The sequence below is a fragment of the Gastrolobium bilobum genome, unplaced genomic scaffold (assembly GCF_033153095.1).
Source record: "Gastrolobium bilobum isolate Gb01-03AN ecotype WA unplaced genomic scaffold, APGP_CSIRO_Gbil_v1 utg8741, whole genome shotgun sequence".
In the NCBI taxonomy this organism is placed as follows: domain Eukaryota; kingdom Viridiplantae; phylum Streptophyta; class Magnoliopsida; order Fabales; family Fabaceae; genus Gastrolobium; species Gastrolobium bilobum.
Genome location: NW_026896285.1, coordinates 42,233 through 48,132, shown reverse-complemented (window position 1 = coordinate 48,132; position 5,900 = coordinate 42,233).

Sequence of the window (5,900 nt, the reverse complement as noted above, 5' to 3'; positions counted from 1 at the left end):
TCATGTTATAACTTAAGTGGGGTGGATCCCACCGCCACCTCACGCGATTCAAATTAATTCGAAACTCCCACTGATTCCACTAAACGTCCATAATTTCATAACCTATTTAGAAACTATAATTTTTAACATTAACCATTGTCCTTTAATTATCCTTGATCAGATGAATCCGGAGTTTTCCGGTCGTTCGGAGAAATTGCAATTTTAAGCTGTTACGTACGCCGTAGGCACGCTTCCCCAAACTTACTAATTTTCGTCAAATTTCATCAGAAATCATTTTTCCTAGTCCTATACACCATTTATAACTTATATCCAAAACCTAGAGCTCTAAATCCGATCAGCACGCTTTACGGTGCAACTGTACTGCGGTATTTTTACCCGGTAAAAAAATTATTCACCAAATTTTTTGAAACTTGCCTAACCACTCAATTTTTCGTTCTGAATTCATTTCCAGGGTTATTTTTATTATTTGAGACCTCCTACTCAATTTTTATCCTCTTAGATTGCGTGTTTGGTTAATTACCGTTTTACCCTTCCTTTGTATTTTGACCTAATTTTCAGGATTTTCACTAATCCTACCCTTTAATCCGTATTTACTAAATTAATACATGCTTTAGAAATGCGAGGTGCTACATTGACCCCTCTTTTTTGAAATTTTGTCCGCAAAAGTTGCATCGTGCCGGTCGATTGACTCGGGATATAGCCAGAGAATCTCGTCCTTCCACTCTCAAGTAGCCTTCTCAGGTGTGCATCTTTACCATTTTACTTTCGTCACAGGCATAACCTCGTTTTTGTGGTATCCATCGTTCCCCAATCCTTCACAAAAACTAGTATAATCATCCCAAGTAGTCACCTCTCTTAGGTTCAAATTTCAAATATTCTATTCATTTCTCTACATTAACCACCTCATTTCATTCAGTGTACGCCCTCATATCAGGGACTCATAACTTTCTAGTAAAACATCGAAATATTCAAGCTCATACCTAAGCACACCTGTTCATATTTTCCAGTAATTCATCAAGTTCCAAGTCACTCACCTTAATGAAGTGAATTCACCAAGTCCACCTGTACACAATTGTTTTACCAACACTACACATATATCTAGGAGGTTTATCAATACTATCTTCATGCTATAAACCCATCTCAATTATATTTACTATCCACAATACCACAAATTTCACCTATGATAAAACTGTACGTAAAAATAGGTTTGTTTACAAATTTTACATATGGTAAAACTTTGTAAATTTCACCTATAATTTCAGATACAATATCTAAGTTTGTTTTCTTTAAGTCCTCTAATATTCATATTTTACTTACCTCCATCTCTATCCATGGAGCAGTCAACACTGCAGCCACAACAATAGGCTAAGGACTAACATTCGGTGCTCCAGGGTTGCCACGCAAGCTTCTTATGATGACCACACATGTAACACAAAGGAATGGGTTGATCAGACCCACACTAAGGAATCACATATGCAATAATCGATAAGAGTCTACATACAACTATACAGCACTAACACAATCATACAAAATCAGAGTTCCCTAGTAAAACTACTCTGATACCATAAAATGTAACAGCTTGTTGTACACCTGTATTGTTAACATTAATTATGATATTAAGCGCAGTTACCATCACAACAATTCATTTATAAAAATGCGAGTAAACTTTTTCCGTTTATTACACGAGCATTTAAAACAATAAAAAGTGTAATAAATAAAAGTTGTGACCGTAACTGTAAACTCTTTGCAAAATAATTATTTAAACTAATTTTATATCATATATTACATATCTCAAGTAACTAAAGGGTTCCCATAAACCCACTTAGCTAAAATCTCACTTTTACGTTTTCTACTTATTCGAACATGGTTCGGTCTTTGAATTTCTGTGGACAAACCGCATTCTACAAGCCTCACGTATTCTAGTATCTTATTCTAGACTTAATTACCTTTCTAGGAAGCTATCACACGAGTCATAAAGTTCTCGTTTGCTCCGGATACCGCCGTTTGAAGTTGGACAAGCAAATCTGCCAGCCAACCTTAATTCGGCTCCAAACAGCTTTCATTCAATCAATTATTTTGGAAAATCTACTCAACTAATTTCTCTTAAATTTTTATAAAGTAAAATGGACACCTCTAGCTTCAATTTTAGATATCATACACCTAATTTGACCAAGAAACGAAGCAGGAATAAATTTCCAAATCTCGCTCCAGATCAGCCACATGTGCAGTGGCCAAATGAGAATTCCATTCTCTCTGCCTTCTACAGGCCGACACCCAACCCAAAATTACCTCAGTTTTTGACACAATATAGAGTAAATCTCAATCTTTAAAACGGAATATGGCACTTCCCTAACAGACTTTAGTGGAGGGAGATATGCTCTCTCAAAGTTCACCACAATTCTGCCAATTTCTAGAAAATTCGCTAGAGTTTCCTTTGTTTTTCCAATAAATCCCAAATTTGAAAAAGTGTTCTCTAACCTCAATTTGTACCTAATAATCATTGGATGGCACACAAGGACCAACAATGCCTTGGTGCTCTTACAACCCTTCACAGTTTTTATCCAATTTAATCAAGATACATAATTCATACTTACATTCTCAATTTAACTTATTTCAATCACAAGATCCCATTTGCATGCATTCTTTTAATCATAAAGCATCATTCACATCCTAGAATAGGCCTATTGCCCTTTCATCATATTACAGACTTCATGGTTGCATCAACTCTCCATACTATAATTTATAACTTCTCAATTGGACATATTACTATCTTCCTTGAAGTATACAAAATAAATGCTCCAAAATAAAACATGATAATCAAAGACTAAACTTAGACAAAATACATCATGAACAAAATGATAACAATAATCCTAATCAGATGCATTGTTCATGGCCTAAGTCTAGCCTAGGTCCAATGGCCAACAAAATGCAAAATGAATGGAATCCTCATGCTCAACCTACAGGCTTCTTGACCGCCGCTCCGACACCACTGCTACCTCCTGAAATAAAGCCCCCAAAGCGGGGTGAGATATACGAATATATCTCAGTAACCCAGAGGTTCTGAAGAATACTCCGCCCAATGGCCAGAGACACGGTTCATCCTATGTACCACCACACATACAATATGCATGAAAATGTTATCCTATATTATTTACATACACTTCCTACCATTACCCTCAACTGGAATGGTGGAACACACAAGGGGATCAAACCCCAGTACCAAGTGATTACCTGAATAATCCTCCTCTACAGCTCCAATGCAATATATTTCCCGAGCTAGGTACACAGTAGAAATGCCACAATCCCTTTTGGTCCGGGACCAAGGGCAACCCACCGAGCTCACGGTTCAGGGTTCAAATCCGCGTAAGGCAACCTACATTGATCATATACGGATCATTAGAACACGGTAAACCACCAAATTCAAAAAGCGTCGATTTTTCCTCCCCCCACCAAGTGAGTTTCGGCCAAATTAGTGTAAAAAAGCAAATTATTTTTCTTTATTTTCTTTTCATTTTTCTTAAGCATCCCAAGGCTACCCCAATGTCATTTTAGGTGCCTATTTGTATCCCCACGGAGACACACTCGGTCTGATAAAATATTTCGCAGATAGCTCCTCAATATGTTTCTTCAACTCAGCCAACTCCAGTGGCGACAACCGATTTGGAGCCAAATAGATAGGCCCCACACCAGGCAACAATTCAATATAGAACTCAATCTCTCTCTCAGGTGGAAATTCCAGTATCTCATCAGGAAATACATCCACAAATTCATTAACCACCGTAATACTATAAATCTCTATCTCCTTATGGATTTCAATTCCATATTTCAATATATCTCAAATCAACACATCATTAAGTCGTGCAATTTCACCAAATTTTTCCTAAGTTAAAACTCAATTTTCACCAATAAATTTTATAACATATATAACTCCAAAACATCATTCCAAGACATATTCATCAATACACAATCTCATTTTGAGCTTTCGAACACCACAAATAAAGCATGCAAACCCTAGGTTTCATAAAATCAAATTCATCAAATCAATCCATGAAAGGTGTTGTAACTTACCCACAATCAAGTCATAAGGCTCCTCCAATTGATCCCTAAGCAAAGCTTGAGCAACAACTACAAAAACCCCCAATTTTCTCCTCAAAATTCGTGGGGTTTCAAGGCTAATGGATGGTATGGTTGGGTCCGGATGGTCGTTTACTTAAAGTTTGATGTAGTGGAAGTTGTGTTTCGATGGAGATTTGAGTAAGTTATGAGCAAAGGAAATTTTGAAGCAAAACTTGGTCCTCCTCCCATGGAGGCCGTGACTTTGGAGAGAGAAGAGGGTGAGGGATGAGTGAATAGTGATTGTGTTCCACTTGTCATGTTATAACTTAAGTGGGGTGGGTCCCACCGCCACCTTACGCGATTCAAATTAATTCGAAACTCCCACTGATTCCACTAAACGCCCATAATTTCATAACCTATTTAGAAACTCTAATTTTTAACATTAACCATTATCCTTTAATTTCCCTTGATCAGATGAATCCGGAGTTTTCCGGTCGTTTGGAGAAATTGCAGTTTTAAGCTGTTACGCGCGTCGTAGGCACGCTTTCCCAAACTTACTAATTTCCGTCAAATTTCATCAGAAATCATATTTCCTAGTCCTATACACAATTTATAACTTATATCCAAAATCTAGAGCTCAAAATCCGATCGGCACGCTTTACGGTGCAACTGTACCGAGGTATTTTTACCCGGTAAAAGCACTATTCACCAAATTTTTTGAAACTTGCCTAACCACTCAATTTTTCGTTCTGAATCAATTTCCAAGGTTATTTTTATCATTTGAGACCTCCTACTCAATTTTTACCCTTTTAGGATTGCGTGTTTGGTTAATTACGTTTTACCCTTCCTTTGTATTTTGACCTAATTTTCAAGATTTTCACTAATCCTACCCTTTAATCCGTATTTGCTAAATTAATACATGTTTTAGAAATGCGAGGTGTTATATCCCCAAGACCGCGTTTCGCTCGAGATATGGTCATTATGAGTATTTGGTGATCCCGTTCGGACTCACCAATGCACCCGCAGTGTTCATGGATTACATGACCATAATTTTCCATCCGTACCTGGATTAGTATGTGATCGTCTTCATTGAAGATATTTTGATTTACCCCAAGACGGAGGAGGAGCATGCGGAGCACTTGAGGATTGTGTTGCAAGTGCTGAAAGAGAAAATTCTTTATGCTAAGCCTTCGAAATGCGAGTTTTGGCTCAAGTAAGTGAAGTTCCTTGGGCATGTGATTTATGCAGAAGGAGTTGCAGTTGACCCGAACAAGATTGAGGCTGTGCTAGATTGGATGAGACCCAAGACAGTTACAGAAGTGAGGAGTTTCTTGGGTTTGGCTAGTTACTACAAGAGGTTCATCAATGGATTCTCCATGTTGGTTCTACCATTGACTCGCCTTACCCGGAAGGAGACTCCGTTTGTGTGGACTCACGAGAGTGAGGAATGCTTTCAGGAGTTGAAGGAGAGACTGACGACTGCACCTGTGTTGGTCCTTCCTCATCCTCCTCATGACTTGGAGTTGGCTGTTATTGTGTTTGCTTTCAAGATTTGGAGGCATCATCTGTTTGGCATGAAGTTTACCGTGTTCAGTGATCCCAAGAGCTGAACATGAGATAGAGGAGATGGATGGAGTATCTGAAGGACTACGACTTTGAGTTGAAGTACCATCCTGGCAAGCCAATATGGTAGGTGATGCATTGAGTCAGAAATCTGTGAGTCTATCCAGTTTGACTATGGGTGACTATGATATTATTGAGTAGTTTTGAGATCTGACGTTGACCTCTTTGTTTGGGGGTGCACTTCTCGAATTGGAAACCGTACAAGTTGAGAATGAGCTCAT